The 21,920-nt window shown below is 48.7% G+C and overlaps 1 protein-coding gene across 1 annotated transcript in view; it reads right to left on the bottom strand.

Moving 5' to 3' along the window:
* The window catches only part of Rasgef1c (RasGEF domain family member 1C), a 67,664-nt gene extending 46,141 nt beyond the window's left edge, over positions 1–21,523 (bottom strand). The window contains exon 1 of the mRNA XM_028855002.2: positions 21,475–21,523. The gene's annotated coding sequence lies outside the window, so the exon portion shown is untranslated. The remainder of the gene's footprint in view (positions 1–21,474) is intronic.
* Between the last annotated feature and the right edge of the window lie 397 nt (positions 21,524–21,920).

Raw genomic sequence — 21,920 nt, 5'->3', positions numbered from 1 at the left:
CTGAAGGTAAGGCAGAGGGAGTCCAAAGGAATGTTAATTTTATTGGTTTGTATAGAATTGGGGTGATAGGCAAGGCCCTGGCAAGGATAGAGAGGTACAGCCAATTAGAGCTACTTTCAGAAACGTCTAGAAGAAGATGCATTCAGAGTCCTCTGCACAGGAGCTCTGCCTGCTTTCTCCACCCAGCCTCCTCTCTGCCACTTATTATTCAAGCTGAGCTCACTGAGTGCCTCGCTGTTCTCCAGCAGCTTCCCTGAGGAAACAGGCTGTTAATTGTCTCCACTTTCAGCCTGTCTAAGCTCCAGCAATGAAGGCCCTCAGAGCACGCCATTGCTCGAACCTCCCAACCAGGCTGCAGGGAACATGGGCACAGAGTGAGGCGAGTGTGGGGTAAGCCCTGTGTGTCACAGGAAGAGCATAGTGTGCCTCTGGGTCCCATGCCAAGGCTAGGACCTGCTGCAGCTGCCCAGGGTCGCAGCCTCTATGGCTTCCGCCTGCCCAGCATCTGTTCTTCCTCCGACAACAGAACCGTTTGTCCTTCCTCTCTGGCCTAAGACAGAGGACACACAGTCCCAATGCCAATGGAGACGAGTCGCCTGGGTCTGCACCAGTCTGGGATGGACACGAGATCCAGGCTTGGGTGTTTACATGGACTGTGAGTGCAGAGCCTGGCTCCTCCTGCTGAGGTCAAGGGAGGAACAGGAGGTGATGGTGAAGCCATTGGACCTTATTGGGAAAGTCAAGAGTTGGAGAGACCATGTCTTACATTCAACCGTGCCCGAAGTCTAGACTTTGTGTTCACAGAAGTTTGCTTTTGTGCTTAGGTTTGTTTGAGTCAGGCTTCCTTACTTGTCATAGAATCCTAACCCCCAGGCTCTAGAGCCAGCATGTTTTTGGAGAGTGCTATTACCACCCACTACCGTGAGTCAGGTTGGACTGTGGGAAGTTGTCTTCACCTGTTTTCCGTTTCTATAACAGAATACCTGAGAGTAGGTAACTGATAAAGAGAAGTGTATGCTGGTTCATGCTTCTGAAGGTGGAGACGTCCAGGAACACGGTTCTAATTCCATCTCATGGTGGGAAAGAGGAGCGGGCAGGGGTGTGTGTGAAAGACATGGCCAGGGGCTGCTTTGCTTTAGACCTATTTTGTGGTGATGAATTCACCGACAGAGTTTACTCGGTGCTGTTACAGTGACGTTCTCTCTCCATGAGGACGGAACCTTACAACCCAAACACTTCTTAACGGTCCTACCACCTTCCCAGACAGTTACACTGGGATCATACTGCAACATGACCATGTGTGTGTGCACACATGCACATGCATGTACATGTTCATGTGTGTGTGTGTGCTTGTATGTGCGTGCATGTCAGGGCCAGTGGTAGGCATCAGGTGTCCTCAGTTGCTCTCCCCTTTATTTTAAGACAGGGTGTCTCATTCAACCAGGTGTTTACCGATGCAGCTAGACTGGCCGGCCAGCAGGTCCCAGGGACCCTTCTGTCTCTGCCTCCTGAGATCTGGGATTCCAGGTATGTAATGTTGTGCATGGCTTCTTTTTTTCCATCTAGTTGTAAAATGGATGTGTGTGTGTGTGTGTGTGTGTGTGTGTGTGTGTGTGTGTGTACCATGTTATATGTGTAGAGGTCAGAGGCGAGCTTGAGAAAACTGGTTCTCTCCTTCCGCCATGTGGGTCCTGGGAATCAAACACAAGGGCCTTGACCCGCTGAGCCATTTGGCCGATTCGGCTACTCTTTTTTTTTTAAATGTGGGTGCTGGTGACCCAAACTCAGGTCCTCACATCTGTGCAGCAAACACTTTCTCGACCAAGCCTCACCTAGCCCCTCAAGGTGAGTTTTTAAGGGAACCCCTCCCCCCCCCAGTCAAAGCACAGTGGCTTTCCCACAGGCTGATCAGAGGGCAAGGGTGGGATCCCTGCTGGCTGTGGGGTCCAGGGGATGTCATTTCCTTTGACATCTCATCTGTAAAATGGGCCTAAGACCCCACCTCACAGGAGGATGTCGACAAGTGGTATCTGGTCTGGAACGTCACATGGGAAGGGCTGTGGGATGGACATCCGCAGAGCAGATGGAGATGATCACGTGAGTTGGCGGGAGAGGAAGTAGAAGGCTGTGAGGACCATGGCCCAGAGAAGAGAGCAGGCTGAGAAGAGCACCGTCATTGCAGCGGGAACATGGTGAGGGAGGACCCTCACCAGGAGGCAGGAGTTAGGGTGGAAGTGGGTTCGATCAAAGCCCCAGAGCAGCCCCAGAGTGGACAATGGACGGTGGTGGCCAGAGGGAGAATCAAGAGTCTGGAATGGACTGGACTTTAGTGGGTAGCAAGAAAGGGCTGCAATCTAGCTGGACAGATCAGAAGGATGACACCCTGGGTCAGGCTACTGTTTGGATGGAGGTGACCATCACATGACACATGAACCCTTGGCTCCCAGGGTCAGAGCAAGACATATCCTTCAAGGACACCCTCCACCCCTCTGTGATCCAAATTCTCCAACCAGGTCCCACCCTTTATAGCCCGTTGATAAAATTAGCCTTTGGTCATCTGGTCACTTCTCAATGACGGGTTTCAGCAGCTGGGGTCCAAGCCTTCAACACATAAACCTTTTAGGGGAACTTCATGTTCAAGCTTCAGTCATGGGAGAATGTACAGAAGAGCTGGGGGGGAGTTGGGAGAGGTGTGAGCCGCAGGAGGAGTCCTGAAAAGGGAGGGGGTCTTGGCCGTGCACTGAGGGGTTCAACAGGTGTGTTGTTACAGTTTCTATTGCTATGACAAAACACCCTGATTAAAAGGAAATTGGGGAGGAAAGAGTTTATTCAGCTTACACTTCCACATTGCTGTTCATCGTCAAAGGAAATCAGGACAGGAACTCAAACAGGTCAGGATCCCGGAGGCGGGAGCTAGTGCAGAGGCCATGGAGGGGAGCTGCTTACTGGCTTGCTTCCCCTGGCTCGCTCAGCCTGCTTTCTTGTAGAACCCAGGACCACCAGCCCAGGGTGGCACCACCCACCATAGACTGGACCCTCTCCCATTGATCACTAATTAAGAAAATGTCTTACAGATGGATCTTATGGCGGCATTTCCTCAACTGAGGCTCCTTCCTCTGATACTCTAGCTTGTGTCAAGTGGACATACACAACCAACCAGTATAATGGGTAAAAAAGAAGCTAGTCAGTGGACCAGGGATGCAGAGCGGGGGAAGAGGAGCTTGAGGGCATGAAAAACCCCAGAGTGTGATAATCCCAGCTTTGAGGATCCCTGCCCCCTCCAGAGCAATTCCAGAGAAAGGCATGAATGCAGAAGCCAGCTGGAACTGATACCTTTGAGCCTGGACCCAGTAATTATCCTGAGGACCTAATTCAGAAAGAAGATGGCCAATGCAGCAGCTGTCAACGGCAAAAAACCCTGACCACAGCACTGAGCAGTGAGAAGCAATTAGTCCAGCCATGGATGTGGGGTGAGCAAGAAACAGCCCTCAGCTTCAGAATGAACACAGGGGCCTGGGGCTGAAAGGCTGAAGAGCCAAACTATGTTTAGGACAGAATCTTCCCGACAGAAAACCATGCACCTTCTTGCAACTCGGAGAAAAGGCCAGGGTGTCTTCAAAGACTTGGGTGTGGGAGGTGAGAGCTTTATTTTCTGGGTTACCGCTCTGCATTTCTGACTTTTCCTCCAACAATGAGCTTGTATCGTTTTTACAAATAGAAAATCAGAAAGGTGCTCTCAGTTTGGGCCGGGAAGAGGGAAGAGAAAGGAAGAAAGAAAGACAAGCAAAGAGAGAGGGGTGATGGGGGGTGGGGTGAACAACAGCTCTCGTGGGCTGCAGCCCGGACTCTCTGGGCCGCCACCAGGAGGAGGCAGCGGAGACTTCACACCGCTCTGGGGGGAAGCCAGCCAGCCAATTACTCTAAAAGGCAGCAGATGTAGTTTCCGCTCCCTCCAGCTACTTATTACTCTGCAGAGGTAATAACACATCGGAGCATTTAGGGCACATTTGAGTATGACAAAGAGCAGGGATGATGGATTCCAAGCCATTTGTCAAAGTGGGAGTTGGCATGAAAGGTAGCCCCTGGCTGCCGACAATTACAGCTACCCGGGGCGCCCTCTTTTCTGAATCCCGCGCCCCATCACAGCCCTTTGATATGAGCTCCAGGGCCCACGGTCGTCAGAATACTAACCGGCCACTGCACTGCACTTCACAGCTGGCAGCGCCAGACTGAAAGGTGCACCCCACCTTAGAGTGTGCAGAATCAGGTTGGCATGTGCACCCTTTTACAGTGTGCAGCACAGAGTGGCACTGTGTCACATTTACAGTGTGAAGTGACAGACAGGAGCTGCTGCTGCTGCTGCTCCTGGGTCCTCGGTTCCTTCATACACACTTAGGGAACTAAGCCGCTGTCCTAGACTGGCCACTGGGCATTGTGCTACCTATCACCCAAAGGACAGACAAACCCATGCACCTCTGGTTCCACTTCCAGACTCAGTTGTTGTTTGTATGAAGTTTTTACTGAAATATACCCAACAGCATGGGTTATATATATATATATATATATATAATACATATACACATATAATATAATATATATTATAACCTACAGCACATGTATTTGAAGGGTCAGCTAGGTAAATTCTCCTGACGTCATGACCATTCTCAGACCAGCAGCACCCACACTAGAAAACAGAAGTTTCCAGCCATCTGAAAACCCACCAGTGTCCCTTTCCACTAAGCTCTGGGTCCCAACCACGAGGAAACATGAATAAGAGTCACCACATTGGAAATCATTGCTGCACATACCAACTTTCAAGTTTTAATACATTGTCCCCAGGTGACATGAAAAGAAGAAAGGTGGTGAGCCCTGCATGCCTGACACCATGCACACCAAGATGGGCCACAGGAAACAGCTGCTAGGGATCTGCCCACCTGCTGGGCCACCGGAATCTGGGACTCACATTCAGTAATCAGGACTTTTCCCCCCACCAAAATATATGTTAAAGTATCCGTAATCCAGAAATCTGAGCTGCTCCAAAATCTGAATTCTTTGTGTAGCAACATGAAGCCACAAGTGGAAAAGCCCCACCATGGAACACACACACACATCACACACACACACACACACACACACACACACACACACTAGTAATATTGGTTAGCATCGTTCCCAGCTGCAGACTGAAGTTATATACCACATATCCGTGAGTCTTGTGTTGATCCCACTATGGAAGTGTAAAGATTTCAAAATCTGAAATCGGAAACACTTCTTGGTCCCAAGTATTTTGGATGAGAGATACTCAACCTGGGTCACAATGAGGGAACACCCCGTGACAGTGACGGGAGACTGGAGTAGTGTGGCTTCAATCAAAGAATACAAAGAATTTCAGGGAAGCCACTGGAAGCTAAGAAGAGAGCAGGAAAAGGCAGACACACCACAGCTCTGCCGTCACCTTTAAAAATATTTTACACACACACACACACACACACACACACACACACACACACACACTCGTGTACCCATGTGTCCACAGAGGCCAGAGGAGGACACCAGATTCCCTGGAGCTGGAGTTACAGGTGTTTGGGAACTCCCTGGCTTTAGGTGTTGGGAACTGAACTGGGGGTCCTCTGTAAGAGCAATGATCGCTCTTAATGACTTAGCTGTCTCTCCAGCACTCACAGCCCTCTTGCTTTCCTGACTGCTGAGAGAACACACTTCTATTGTTTTATGGCATTCCAGTTTGCAACATTTTACTAGGGCAGTCCTAGGAAACTGACACACGTGCAAAGGGAAAGGGAGGAGAGAGAGAGAGAGAGAGAGAGAGAGAGAGAGAGAGAGAGAGAGAGAGAGAGAGAGAGAGAGAGAGAGAAAGAGAGAGAGAGAGAGAGAGCGCCAGCCTTTGGAGCATGCCGGCCCAGGGCTCACACACCTTCCTGAGAAGTGCAATATCCTCTGCAGGCTGCCTGTGCTAAGTTAATGATGTGGCAGTGGGAGGAAATCTAAGATGGCCCCAAATTCCCACCCTGGTGCACCTCGCCTCGTATTATCCCCTCTCCTTGAGTGTTGGCAGGACCTGTCAATATGATGGATGTCACTCCTGTGATTAGGTTATGTTCTCTGGCAAAGATGAAGGGAGTTTTGCAAATTGAATTAAGGCCCTTCATCAGTTGACTGAGCTAATCAAGAGGGAGATTGTCTTCCACAAACCTAACCTGATAAGGTGAACTCGGAAAGAAAGTCTAGACCAAGGCTCTCGTTTTAAAGAAACAAGCTGCCATGAATTCAGCAGCTGCAAAAAAAGTTATGCCACCAGGCAAATGAGCTTGGAAGGAGAACAGGAGAACCTTGGTCTCAGATGGAACCTGGCTCCAGCCCTGGACTGGTGGGGCCATAATGGAAGGACCTAAATAAACCATCTGAACACCTGATTCTTGTAAAATCAAATAACAGATGTGGGTTTTAATGATATTAAAGAAGAGATCACAAACTTGCAGGTGGGAAAGGTAGGAGGAGTTGGAGGGTGGGAGAGATGTACCTACAGGGTTCACATATGAAGTTCTCCAAAATAAAATTATAGAAGTAAATCAATGTGTGTTTTACATTTTAAAGGTGGCTTAATGTTTGGGTGGCCTATGTGTATTATGTCCCATAAGCACTGAAACAGGATGAAAAGGAGCTAAAGTAAGACAACAGAGGGCATTAAATAGAACCACAAGTACCTAATTCCTTCAGAAGATGCTAGAAAAACAAGATCAAAGGAACAAATAACTATGAAACAAATAAAAATAGATTGAAGGAGGTTGGAGAGATGGCTCAGAGGTTAAAACCATGTACTGCGCTGGCGGTGGTGGCGCATGCCTTTAATCCCAGCACTCGGGAGGCAGAGGCAAGTGGATCTCTGTGAGTTTGAGGCCAGCCTGGACTACAGAGGGAGTTCCAGGAAAGGAGCAAAACTACACAGAGAAATGCTGTCTGGAAAAACAAAGCAAAACAAAACAAAATTTCCTTAAACACCAAAGTATGATCAAAAATATTCTGATAGAATAAGGACCCTCAAAATTACGAACTTGCACTGATTCAATCCATAGTGGGGAAGAGAAAACAATGAATCAGGTATCTGTAAAGATCATGAATTCACAATATATAAAGAGCTATCAGAAAACAATAGGAAATCTTTAAGAATATGAAAAAAATAAACCATGGTTCATCAAAGAGGATTTACAAATACCACTAGCCACTAAGGAAATGAGAATTGAAGCCACACCAAGACATCACTACATACCTATATACCTAAAATTTAAAGGATAGATAGTATTAAATGTGATTAAAAAAAAATATGGTACAACTGGAATTATCTTATGCTGCTAGAGGGAGAATAACATGATTTGATTGCTTTGGAAAACAATTTGGTACTTTTTGTTAACAATTAAAAGCAAGGGGTAGTGAGACGGGTCAGTGTGGGTACAGCGTCTGCTGTACCAATGTGAGGACCTGAGTTCAGATCCCTAGTCCTCACGTAAACATCCAGGCATGGTGTAAGGCACCTCAAATCTCAGCACTGAGAGGTGGAGATAGGGGAATGCTGGGGAGGGGGACCTTACTGGAGCTGATCTTGTCAGTTGGCAAGCTCTAGGTTCAGGGAGGGATTCTGTCTCAAAATATGAGGTGGAAAAGTGATCGAAGAAGTCACCTGATGTCAAACTCCAGACTCTACATCGCATAGGTACATGTACTGTATGCGCATGCACACGTGTGCACACACACATGTACACACACACACACACAGAGACACAAACGCTGAAGTGAATTTAGCATACAACTAAGTCATCTTTTCCATAGGCATTTATCTGAGAAAAACAAAATCCTGTGTGCACACAAAGACTGTCCGTCACAGGTTTATTTATTATCTCCCCAACCCAAATCTTCATCAGTAGGCACAATGGCTACAAAGATTAGTTTCTTATTGCTGTGGAATTAATGAACACAAATTTAATGTTTTGGAGACAAAGCAAATCCATTGTTTCTTAACCTCCTGTAGGCTAGGATTCTGGAGCATTTGCATTAGATCCTTGGCTCATGGACCCAGCAGGCTGATATTAGGAGGTCTGTTTGGTACTTAGTACTTTTGAAACTTAGTTCCCAATGTAACATGCATTGGTGTTTGGCCTGCATTCATGTCTGTGGGAGGGTATTGGATCACCTGCAACTGGAGTTACAGACAGTTGTGAGCTGCCATGGGGGTGCTGGGAATTGAACCAGGGTCCTCTGGAAGAGCAGCAAGTGCTCTTCACTGCTGAGTCATCTCTCCAACCCCATAATTTGAGAACTTTAAAATATGTTTCCAACTATAATTTTTATGAAATTCAAATATATATCAATTATTTCTGATGAAAACAACCTTGGAACAGAGAGGTACTGTATGTCCAAAAAGACCACATTTGACTTTTTCAGTGTCTGTTTTTATGTTGGGTGATAACTTCTTAAATATATACCAGTTTAAATAAAATATATTATTAATATTCTTTTTAAAATATTTATTTAAGCCTGGGTATGGTGGCATACACCTTTAATCCCAACACTCAGGAGGCAGAGGCAGGCAGATCTCAGAGTTCAAGGCCAGCCTGGTCTATAGAGCAAGTTCCAGAACAGCTAGAGCTCTACAGAAAAACCTGCCTCAAAAAAAAAAAAATAAAATAAAATAAAATAAAATATTTTTGTGTATTTGTATGGTGTGTATATACATGTTCACATGTGTGGGTGCATGTGTGCGCATGCATAGGATGTCAGAAGTTGATGCCTGGTGTCTTCCTTAACACTTTTTCTGTACTGAAGGAGGGCCTCTAACTTGAACCCAGGACTCCCCTCCTGGTTAAGCTGGCCCAGGTACCCAGCCTGCTCCAAGGTCCCCTTGCCGCCTCCGAATGCTGTCACTTTAGCAGGCTTCCATGCCCACCACCATTTCTGTGAGTCCTGAGGATCAGAACTCGGGGTCTCATGCTTGCTTGACAAGAGCCTTACTCACTGAGTCATTTCCCCAGACCCCAGGTTTCCCTTTTAATTCAGCTACTAGGAAAGTTCAAGTCCCCCATGGGCTCCGTGTGCTACTTGTACTACTATTAGCTCCGTAGGTCTAACTACTGTCGAGGGGGGTGCATCGCACCAGGAATAGACAGGTGAGTTACATGACGTTCCAGGAATACAAACAACCAAATCCAGATGCACGGGATTCTCTCCAAATGCCCTCTTTCTCTTAACACATCAGTGGACAAAAAGGAAAAGAGACTTAAGAGTTATAAAAAAGCAAAGACCACACGTGGAATCTGAATCATTCCCAAAGTGAATAAATCACTGCAAAAAGGCATGAGGGGGCCGGAGAGACCGCTCAGTGGGTAGAGTACCTGCTGTGCAAGTGTGAGCGGATCCTGAATCCCAGAGCCCACGTAAAAGAACGGGCACAGTGGCACACAGGCGCACATCTGTGAGGCCAGCGCTTCTGCCGAGAGATGGGAAGTGGAGACAGGAGAATCCCTGGGAGCTTGAGCGGCAGCTAGAGGGGCACTTGGCAGTGGTTAATACAAAGAGACTCCCTTTCCAACAAGATGCAAGGCAAGGAGAACACTAGAGGTTGTCCTCTGACCTCTGCATGCATGCCATGGTATGTGTGCGCTCATGTTCACACACAGGAATCTACTCACACATACAACACACATGCGCACACCCCAGAAAGATTTCAAAATTCATTTTGAAGTAACTGGGGCGTGACTGCCATGGTTTGAGTGTGGTCCCCACTCCATCTCCCACAGGGGTCAGGTTTCAGAAACAAATCCCTAAGGCCATACTGCGGCTGGTATTTGAAGGTGGGGCTTTTGCGAGGTCATTAGGGTTAGATGAGATTGTTAAGGTTGGGCCCCGAGGGTGGTGTTAGCGTCTCTAAAGGGAGAGGAGGGCAGACCGACGTTGACACAGTTGCTTTGCCTCCCGTGAGAAACCCTCCGCCACTCAGTGAGGGAAGACTCTCACAGAACAGCAGCCAGTGCCAACCCATGCTTGGGTTTCCCAGCCTCCAGAGCCATGAGCCAAATAAACTGTTAGTCATTATGTGCTATACCATCTGATCGTAGGTATTTCATTACAGAACTACAATATTATTAAATTATTGCCAATATTAATAAATTATTACCACTTTCAAGAAATACATCAAGAATACTAGGGTTATGAAAATGCAGTTGCTGTGTAGCCAAAGATATATATTGGAGGCTTAAGAGGACTTGAGATGGGACCTTAGAGTCTCTTTAAGAAGCTAAGTGGAGGCCAGGTGGTGGTGGAGCCCACCTTTGATCCCAGCACGGGGAGGCAAAGGCAGGCAGATCTCTGTGAGTTCGAGGTCAGCCTGGTCTGCTAAAGAGAAGAACAACTCAGAGGAGGTAAGTGGAGGGACTCAGTAGATGGCTCAGTCAGGAAAGTGCTTGTCACGGAGACCTGAGTTCAGATCCCCAGCATGCACATAAGACTCCTCCAGAAGCCATGATGTGTGTCTGTAACCCCAGAACTGGGGGAGCAGAGACAGGGTCGCTGGGGTTCAATAGCCAATCAGTGTGGCTGAGCTGGTGAGCTCCAGGTTCAGCAAGAGATGCTGTCTCAAGGTGGACAGTGATGAAGGCATCCACCTCAAACTCTGGCCTCTTCGTGCATGTGCACACATATGCACAAGCATCCATGCACACAACACACACACACACACACACACACACACACACACACACACACACACACTAGAAGGCAAGCTGGGAGCTGATATCTGTGGGAGCTGGGGGGATGGGAACAGTGTGACTTCCGTTCAGTCTATTCTCTCCATGTTTTTGAAATTTTCTGTAAGAAAAGGTTAGCCTTGAACTCAGAGTTTCATTTAAAAAAAGAAAAAGAAAGAAAAGGTTAGGGGAAATAAGGCGGGTCTGTGACTTTCTTCCTGGAAATCTTGGCAGCCCTTGATGCTGTGTGACCTTGGCTTTGACAGGCAAACCTGCTGGCTCCTGGTCCCTGTCAGAGCCGGGAAAAGGAGGGACAGTAGGCTCCCCGTTGTTCTCTCTCCTCATTAAGGTGAGTGGCAGTCCTGCTGATCACGTTCATTATGTGAAATGTGCCTCTGTCAACGACTCCGCTCATGAAATTGGTTACGGCACAATAACCTAATTTGTTCCTCCTTCTTAGACTTGCTGTTTGCAAACCAGAAGTACATTTTCCCCGCGAACGCCGCCGAACAGCGACCCGAGGCGCTTGGCGCCCCTTCTATCACCCTGAGTGCTATACAATTGGGCTGCGCTCATTCCCAAACATCTGTTTGCAAACCACAGGCCACTGGGGACCTGCAATTCTTGTCCCCAGAGCAGCTGTCACACACTCTGTCATCTCTGCCTCTTTCAGCCTTTCCCGCAATCTGCCTCGCACAAGCTCACGAGACCTCTGTGTGTGCCATTTTTTATCCTTAAGGGGCTTGTCAGAGCGGACCCACTGCCAGAAGCCCTGAGCTGGAGAAAGCCCTGGTGTGGTCTGGACACGGCCGCTTCCCAAACGACCGGTGGTGGGTGCTGCCGCCAGACACTGGGGTGCTGGGAAGTTAAACCATTTGATGGCAATTTGTCACCAGTAGAGAGCAAACCCCTCTGGGGATCGACAGAGCGTGACTGACCTCTGAGGACTCAGAGCCAGCCCACGGTCCCCAACCTGTAAGCAGAGTGGTCAGGGCCTGGGAACCGAGACTCGCCTTTCCAGGCGTGTTCCCAGTCTGTTGTGGCTCAGAGCCCCAGGCCCCACCTCTGGCTTCTCTACCAGCCCCTTTGGTGCACGGAGCTTGCTGGGGTTTGGCAGGGAACCCTGGGATGTCTGGTTAAGGGAGGGTACATAAATGAGCCCCCAAATACGGTGGGGCGGTGGGAAAGGACGTCCAGTGTTCTGTGGCACAGTGGGGTCACTCTGTCTACAAGAATTAATCCAGCATGCCTCAGTGGCCAGGGAGGAAGGATCGGAAGGAATCCAGGACAAAGAAATGATCACACTGAAGAGATGGAAAGGAGAACCGCTGGCCTGATCATTGCACACTGTCTGTGCATGTAGAGTGTTGCTTCCCATTAATAAACACTAATAAGTCAACCTACAAATAAATATCTTAAAATCAAAAAGGGGAGACAGCCCGGAGCCCCCTGCACATTTGATATACCACCTCACCCCAGCCATTCAGGACGGAGACGGTAGAGCAGCCCAGGGCTCAATGCAGTGGGTCCTGAGACCAGGGTCTTCCATGCCAGGATCTAACCATCACTCCTTCCTCCCCCAAACATATTTGGTTTGACTTGTGTTTGATTTTTGAGGACAGCTGGGGCATCATTGCCCCATATCCACTCCCCTTAAGTTGATCCCCACAGCAACACACACAACAACACACACACACACACCCGGAACACGCTGGGTCCACGCCCAAAGCCTACTGCAAAGAGGCCCAGTGACCATGTGGCTTCATTAACCAATGGTGTCCAAAGTGAGAACAGTCCATGGAGAGCACGGGAAAAGGGTATAGGGACTCATCTCAATATTTTATTATAGACTGAAAGTCCAAAGTATGGACTGCTCCAAAATCCAAAGCTTTTTGAGCAAGTGGAAAATTCTACACCTGATGTCATGTGATAGGTGCAGCCAAAATAAAGGTACACTAAAAAATACTGAATAAAATGACTTTCAGGCCATGTGTGCAAGCTGTGCGAGAATTTCCTGTTTAAATTTGGATCCTTTCCTCAACATGTCTCATTATGTATACATAAATACCCCTACCCAAAGAAAAACCTTAAACATAGAAACTGGTCTCGGGCATCTTGGATAAGGGACAGTCAACTCATACTCGTTGAAAGGATCATGTTAATATTCTCCAAGAATGTGTAGCATATGTCATGAATCACAGTCGCAAATTAGAAACCTAGGGGATTCTGGCTATTCAAGCAGTAATCGTCATTAGTCATTGTCTTAGTTAGTGTTTTTATTACTACGATGAAACACCGTGGCCCAAAAGCAAGTTAGGGAGGAAAGGGTTTATTCCACTAACACTTCCACATTGCTTTTCCTCACCAGAGGAAGTCAGAACAGGAACTCAAGCAGGGCAGGGACCTGGAGGCAGAAGCTGGTGCAGAGGTCATGGAGTCGTTGGGCCTAGTGGCCTGCCCAGCCTGCTTTCTTATAGAACACCAGCCCAACAGCCCAGGGATGGCTCCACCCGCAATGGGCTGGGCCCTCCCCCATCAATCACTAACTAAGAAAATGCCTTAAAGCTGGATCTTGGGAGGCATTTCTCAAGTTTCCCTTTCTCAGATAACTCTAGTTTGTGTGTCAAGTTGACATAAGACTAGCCAGCACAGTTATCTATGCCCTGACCCCAGATCTAAAATATATGACATTAAAGTTTTTATTTTTAAATTAATTTAGTTAATTAGTTTTGTGTGTGTGTGTGTGTTATATTCCTGTGTATTCACATGTGTGCACGTGTAGAGGCCTCAAGCAGATATTGACTGTCTTCCTCTATTGTTCTTTGCCCTATTCCCTTGGAACAGGGCTTTTCAGTGAACCGGAAGCTGTCTGGCTAATGAGCTCCCCCAGATACACCTGTCTCCTCCCTGAAACACTGTGGTTCCAGGCACGCCGGCCACACCTGACTGTGTTGGGGACTCAGTGCTGGGGATTTAACTCTAGGACTTCAGCTTATACAGCAAACAAGCACCCCCACCCACCGAACCGTCTTCCCAGCCCCTATTAAAGCACCTCTTATGATTAAAAATTATATATGTTTATGGCAGGTGACATGCTATTTGACGGAGATATGACGAGATCGAGCTAGTAGTGTATTCTGTTATATGGAACTTTAAAAATTCACTTATCAAACATTTTCTCTCAGGAGTAGGCATCCCTAAACACTACATTGTACAGCTGGTTTTTATATCTTACAAAAATGGTGTCGTCCTCTAGATTACAGTACTTTTTAATCTAACACGATGCATGCACAATTACATGGCTTCCAGTTGTTGCCATGGAAAGTCAGGTGTCTCCCGTGGGGGGCAGGACTACTGCTTTGCAAGCATAATACAGCAAGGACCAATTACACCAAGTGATTTCACAAACTGGTTATAGAAATCCACACCCCTACCCAAAGATGCTAAGGGTCTCTGTCCTTACGAGAAACACATTCTCGCTGGTGTTTGAATTGCCAGATGTACTGATTTTTACTGACAGAATGAAGGTGTGATGGAATTTCCTTCTTAAATATTTGGTAGAATTCACTGGAGAAGGCTCCTGGGCCTGACATTTTCTGTTTCTTTAATTAAAATAGTGTTGTGCAGGTTTTCTCTTTCTTATGTTATTTTTGATAAACTGCAACTTTCAAAATATTTGTCTCTCGTACATAGAGGATCAAAGTCTTAGTATACTTCTAAAAAGTCCTTGTTATCCTTTACTGGTGTGTGTGTGTGTGTGTGTGTGTGTGTGTGTGTGTGTGTGTGTGTGTGATTTGCAATGATATTCCCCATTTTTATCTTGATATTGGTGATATCTCTCTCTCTCTCTCTCTCTCTCTCTCTCTCTCTCTCTCTCTCTCTCTCTCTCTCTCTCTCTCTCTCTTCCTCGGTCAGTCTTGCTAGGAAGCTGAGTTGACTGACTTTATTAACCTTTCCCAAAGAGAATTTCTCTACCATTTGTGTCCCCCTTTATACATGTCCAGTCTCATAAGATAATGCTCACAAGGACCTGGTACTCTGCATAGTGCATAGTAGGTACTCAAAAAGCACTCTACTGCAAAGCAACATTTAACTATAAACACTCCCAAGTATCGCTTAGGTTTCTTAAGACCCAACATCAACACCAAACATACAGCCAGATGCTGTTGGCTGGAGGCTGACACTGATTGAGTTCTCTCCAAATCTATAATGGAAGGACAAAGTCACTCTCTCTGTGGCCAGCCCCACACCGATATCCCGTCAACCCTCCTCAATCTCTCTGGAACCACGGTGCCTTTCCTAGAGTCTCAACCTAACTGTGATATAAGGAGGAGTTTACCTTAAATTTGCGGAGTACTCGTGCTTGGAAATGCACGGTCCTGTGAATTACTAACAACTGCTGGGTGCAGGGGAGTGAGTGCTGATCCTGAGACAGCAGAAGAGAGACTGTGACAGAGTCCTGGGTGCCGGTCAGAGCAGTGGTGGCTTCAGGTGGTGGACACAGAGTGGACAGGAAGGTGTCTGAGAAGCCTTAGCATAGTTACTTCCTTTGTTCTTATACCCTTCCCCGATCCTCTTAGGGAGTTTACATACCCTCACTGCTGTTTGGCATTCTAAATCCTAAATAGAAGCCCCATTTACATGGTTACCATGCTGACAATCTTTCGTCAGATTTCTACACCCTAGAACACCTGATGGCCTGTGCAATAGCCCACAGATGCACCAACACACACCAAGTGTGGCTGGAGCTAATGCTCCCAAGGTGAAGGATAAAAAGGATGACGAAGACCTCTGTCCCCATTATTGGTGAAATTATTATGGCCACTCCATGTAGTTAAAAGGAAGATTTATTTAGTGGGTAACTTACAGAAAAGGGAAAGGTAGGTTGTGAGGTCTGGCTCTCCAGCAACACCCCATCTTCTTCTCTTCCCTGTAAAGGCCCCTTGGGACTAGAGGGGTCTGGATGGAGCTCTGAGGAGGCAGCTTTACGTTATCTTTAGGAACAGCTTTGAATAAGTCTGATTCCTTCGTGCTAATGCATGCCTCTTGAATGTTGGCTTGCAAGTGGCAGACTTATTCCAGCAACACTCTCAACTGGTTCAGTAAAAACACTGAGCAGTGAGACCCAGCAAAGATTCCCCACCGTTTTAAAAACTGGTAAATTTAGACAGAGTACACCATTCTTTATGATGTTTCCCCAAGTAGCAAGGTTGGTGACATCTCCAAGTCCCCATAACAACATCTTATCGGGTTTAAGAAAGGAATTCAAGTGCTTTACAATCAGCCGACCAACCCTTCAAGAATCAGGGGCAGAGAGAAAACAAAACCAAGAATCACTAGTCACAAGCTCTTCTGAAAGATCCTGTCAGAAACTAAGCAAGGGACGGCAGGAGACCTAGCAAAAATAGACACTAGCAACCTGAAATCCACCACCCCAGTGGCCTACCTCTACAGCACCCAGCCAGCATCCCTCTCTTGTGAGCCATGCCCTGGAGAGTAGATGGGAGCTTTCACTTTGCTCAAACTGGTGAACTACACCAAAGGTGACAGAGAATCGTGTCCATGGTGATGTCAGCGCTTTGCCGAGCTGTGTTTTGCTCAGTTCCGAGGCTGCCCTGTAGTCTTTCCTCACTAGCTTAGTGGAGTAAGCAGTCACGGGAAAGACTCCCACATGACAAGGAACTGGAGGGGGTCCCTGGGAACTGTGGGTGACCACTGAAGGCTGAAGGTGTGCTCCAGAGTCTGTGCGTTGATGTCATCCCCCAGTGCAGCAGTGTTAAAAGGAAAGGGGTAATGAGAGGTGAAAGGTCACAGGGGCTCCATTTCAGCCAGCACCCGCTCTGAGCCAGCCCTGAGTGATAATGGGCGTGTGCCTTAATGCACACACTGTTACACTAGCAATTGCTAGTATAACACAGTAGTCGCTAACCAATACAACCATATTAAAGCAGAATGTACCCTGCTCACGTGGAGTTGGTTTCAGGAATGCAGGGATGGCTGAGGACTTTATTTATTTACCTCAGCTTCATCCCAGACCAGACATTAGGGAATACCTTAATATGGCTCACTGTCCCAACTGTGCCAAGGAGAAGGTACATATGCTTCAATAAAAACAGAACATTTCGTGGTCAGATAGGCGACAATAGCGAAGTTTGGAGTCGAGATGTCTTGAAAACATCAAGATGTGATACTCCATGACACAGTGTCAGTGTGTCCCCCAAAGTCATGTGTCAGAAACTTTACCCTCAATACTACAGTGTATAGAGGTAGGAACCAGAGGCTGAACATGGCGGTACACCTCTTTAATCCCAGCATGTGGGAGGCAGAGGCAGGTGAATCTCTGAGTTTAAGAACAACTTGGTCTACATATTGAGTTCCAGGCCAGCCAGGGGTACAAAGTGAGACCCTAAATTTAAACAAAAATGAGGTAGGAGACCCAATAAAAAGCCATGGGTGTTCAGCTCTTACAAATGAGTTGTCATTTTTCTAGGATGGGTTAGCGGGTCATTGGAAAAGTCAGCTTAGCGCTCTCTCTCTCTCTCTCTCTCTCTCTCTCTCTCTCTCTCTCTCTCTCTCTCTCTCTCTCTCTCCCTCCCCCTCCCTCTCATCTCTCCTCCTTCTGCTATGGGATGACCAGGCACAATGGCCCTCAAAGATGTAGTCCCTTAATTGAGGACGTCCCAGTCTTCAGATCATGAACCAAAAACAGCCACTGTTTACAGACCACTCAGTGTTTGGTATTCTGTTACAGAAGCAGAAAAGGGACTAAGACATTCCCTTCATATCTCCATCCCTGCCTCCTCTAAACTCTGCGTCTTTGCTAGCTTTGGAACAAGGTAAAGATGCCCACTGCATCCAATATTTAATGCTGAACCAGAGGGATTGATTTATTTCTTGTTTATGTGTCTGTATGCGTATATGCCACACGCTTGCAGGTGCTCACAGAAGTCAGATGAGGACATTGGATCCCCTGGAACTAGAATTACAGGTGGTTGTGAGCCACCTGCTGTGGCAGCTGGGAACTGAACTTGGGTCCTCTGGAAGAATGGAGGTGCTCTTAACCGCTGAGCCATCTATCTCTCCAGCTCCAATTAGCTAACTTAATTGGATGAAAGTAATAAATTCCTAAAAGTTAGTAAAGACAAGTAATACTGTTGAGTTTGTAGATGACAGAATACCCAAGCTGTCTACAAAACGATCACAAAACAAAAATCGAATATGGTAGAAAAACACAGCATGTGTGGGGATAATAACCATTTAGGGAGATACAACGGAAGGAAGAGATATTTACATAGACAGCAAGCCGGGTCAAGTTCTCCTGAGTAGAGAAATGTGAAAACCTTGTACAAGGGCAGCTTCACCTGTGGAAGTGACCTTGAAACAGAAAAACATCTGTGATTCCTATGGCTGCATAAAGACATGCATTCCAGAAGTTGAGATAGAAATTCAGCGGAGAAAAAAAATGAAGTTGGTAAAGTGTTTACCTCCCGAGCACAAGGACTCAAGGGTGATCCTTGGAAATCTCGTTGTTTTGTTTGTTTTTTTAAACCAAGGTTGATGGCTTGTGCTTTTAATCCCAGTACTAGGGAGGCGGGACAGGGCAGCTCCTTGGGCTCCATGGCCAGATAGCCCAGCTTAGTTGGCAAGCTCCAGGCCTGTCTCAAGAACAAGCAGATGGAGGGTTCCTGAGGAATAACACCTGAGGCTGTCCTTTGGCTTCCACACTCCCCGACACACATGCACCTGCACACAGGAACATGTACACATGTGTGAACACACAAATATGATCCAAATCCAAATATCATCAACACAATGGAATAGCTAGAAAACCTTTGGAATAAAAAGTGACAGCAATTAGCCCAGAAGGCACAGAACCATAGTGAGGAGAGACTTTTCTTCACGGCTCTCCCTGTGCCATGCTCCTGCGCACAATTTTTCTTCCTTTTAAATGAAGACAAATAAAACAAATTCTTTAATTAGTTAATTAATTAAGACAAAACAGGCTCGCAGATGCCTGTAACTCTAGCTTCAAGGGATCCAACACCCTCTTTTGGCCTCCATACACGCACATCCACAAACAGACACATGCACACAACACACACATACAAAACAAATCTTTTAAAAAGACTGAGGGGAAAAAGGGAAATCAAAAGCCTGGAATAAAAATCAAAAGTCCACCCACAGAACACAAATTGAAGAAACTAGGGGACAGCCACACAGTGGAGTGGGGTGTGGTAGTAAAAAACAACCAGGAAGGTCTCCACAGACTGGCGAGAGCTGACTTTTAGAAGGAATTTTTATCACAATACAAAGGGGATGTAACAGACGCTAATATAATGTATAAATGGCTTGTTTGGTAAAAAAAGAAACAGACAGATAATCAAGGGACCGTTTAAAATGGTTACCTCTGATGAGGAACAGGGACAAAGACACTATACCTCTAAATAACTTATAAATATAGCATGTGTATACCTTTGAGCCATAAAAATATTGTACAGTTTCAAAAATAAAATTGTATCATGAAGACCAAGGATGCGCAAAACCAGGCTGAATGCAACCAGAAACCCACAAAACCAACTCCATATCAGACTGAAGACAATGCTCAGAGCTCCGGGTGCATACCCAAGGGCATCTGAAACTTAGTAGTAGTTTTGGGTTGGTAGTGCTTTACACATTTAATTCTGAAACAAGCTCTGTGTGTGTTCTAGGATTTAGCAAATGATCAAATATAGTGATGATTTGGGAATCAGGTTCTCACTGTGAGAAATGAGACCGAAATATTAATTTCTAGTTTGTTTTTAAAGACGTTTTGGTTGGGGCCACCTGACAACGTCTAGGCTCAGTGACCCCAGGGTGGCCATGGGCACACCTAACCTAGACGGTGGCTTCTAGGCCCCTCAATTCCCAAAGGAGCAAGGGGCTCTTTGGGAAACGGCCGACTCTAGGTTTGGTCTAAGTGCAAATGTGGGTGCTGGACCAGAACACTAAGACACCTGAGGACAATTGAGATGGTCTCAGGCAGGCCTCGCCCAAACACCCAGCATCTCATTGGACCTCTGCAACCCCGCCCACAGTCGTGCGCCCCCTACTGGACAGGAGTGGGGCAGCACTTGAACGAAAACGAGGTTCCCTTTCCACTTGAGCTCACTCACTATGAGGCTCCTGCCCTCTTCCTGGCTCTGGTTTTCCCAGGACAAGGGCCTTTGAGTGGCTGCTATACCACCAGGGGTGGATTGCACAGCCCGAGCCTCTCACACATCTCAACCCCTCTGATCCCGCAGTCCAGTCTGCGTTCTCTCTGCCTGGCTGCTCCAGCCCTGCTTTCTTTCTAACCCTGCACACCTCTACAACCACCGTTAAGCTTCTCCTTCACTATTCAGACTCCAACCATCGGGAGGCTGCCCACTGCACCCAGAACATCCAAGCCCTCTCTCTGACTTACCTGGTTCCAAGCCCTTTCCCTCCCTCGCCTGGACTTGCCCGAGGGATGTCGCACCTGTTCAGCCCATGGGTTGACTTCTCCAAGGGCTCCACTCTTCATTTACAGCACAGGGGTCTCTAGCCAGGGACAGACACCTTCTCTGGCCAGGCCCAGGCTCTACCTCCCCACCGTCTCTCTCCAGCCCATTACCCCGTGTGATTGTCTTCTAGAAACGATCTTCTGAGCCGGCCTCAGGCTTTCCCTTGGTCGCTAACTATGCTGTGGTATGTCCCTCTCACACCAGCGTGGGGGCTGGGCTCAGGGCAGGAGCTGGCAGCACACAGTAGGTGTCAGGGGACACAGCATCCTCAGGGCACCTGGCAAGGTGGCTGAAGTGCTGGAGTAAGAGCCTGGGACCTCACCTCTGTCACTTCATGGCCCGAGACAGAACACATGAGTCTGTTTGCTCGACTCTGAAGTGGAACCAAGGCTCTGTCCATCAGGTGGGTCTTCCCAGGACCCTTTTTGGACTCTCTTACCTGTCCTACAGCCTCAAGAGGCAGTCAGTTGGGGTGCAGGGGACCCCACCACCTCACCACCTAACCTGCTGAGTGGACAGCAGGGTTGAAAGCACCCACTTCTCTCCAGGGCTTCTCTGTCTCCATCCTTGAGCCTGTCCCCTGCCATTGCCCGAGGGACACACCCGGAGCCCCAGCAGAGGCCACTACCCTGCAGCCCCTCCGATGGGCACACTGGTCCTCTGATTCCCACATGGCCAAGGACCTTCGCATCCTTCCCACGCACATCGCAGGTCAACCCTTGCTGTGCCCGTTTCATAGCTAGGGAAACTGAGGCCCATGTGGGTGGAGATTCTGGGCCCAGGCTGGCATTTTCTGCCACTAGCAGGTGCAGGGAGGTGGCCTCCCATCAGCGGCTCGGGGGGGCGTGCCCTTCGCTGGGCCCCGGGCCTCCAGCCGATGCAGGGCATCTCCACCCCGGGACCTCATGCCCGTCCCGCGCCCTCAGGAGGTGGAGGGGGAGGCTTCCGCGTCGCTCACCCCCCACCACCACCGCCGTCCACCTCCCCGCCACGCGCGCCGCGGCTCCGGCCACGCGCGCGCACTGTCACCCGCGCACACCTTGCCCGGGTCAGCCCTGCGCGTGCCGCCCGCCCGCCCGCCGCCCGCGGCCCGCTCCTCCGTCCCCGCCCACGCCGCCGCCTCGCCCCACGCGCGAACCTCGCCGCGCCCCGCACGCCCTTGCCCGGAGCGCAGGTGTCCCGCGCCACCGCGCGTCACTCACCGGCTCCCGGCGCTCCGGCAGCCCGGGCCCGGCCCATCGGCAGCGCCCGCCGCGCCCGCCGCAGCCGCCGCACCGTGAACCGGGCGCTGCCCGCCCGCCCGCAGCCCGCCGCGATCCCGCGCGCAGCCCGCCCGTGCGCCTGGCGGCCTGGCCGGAGCCGTGCGGAGCCCCCTCGCGGCCGCACGGGGAAGCGCGGGTGGAGCCGCCCGAGTCCGCGCTGCGCAGCGCTTGCCCGCTGCCCTCCCAGTCGGCTGGCATGCCGCCTTGCCCATCAAGCCTCTCTTCTGCTCCCGGCTCTCTGGATCCTGGCCAAATGTCCAGGCCTGTGCTTGGGATCCTCCAGTGTGGTTCGCCTCCCGCGGACTAAAACTGCCCCTGTGGTGCCCTCCCGAGCCTGCTTCCTGAGGTCTCTGCACTCCAACTGCCCCCTGGACAGAGCTCTTCGC

This window comes from Peromyscus leucopus, chromosome 8b, assembly GCF_004664715.2.
Source record: "Peromyscus leucopus breed LL Stock chromosome 8b, UCI_PerLeu_2.1, whole genome shotgun sequence".
Classification (NCBI taxonomy): domain Eukaryota; kingdom Metazoa; phylum Chordata; class Mammalia; order Rodentia; family Cricetidae; genus Peromyscus; species Peromyscus leucopus.
This window is presented reverse-complemented; position numbering and strand designations above follow the sequence as displayed.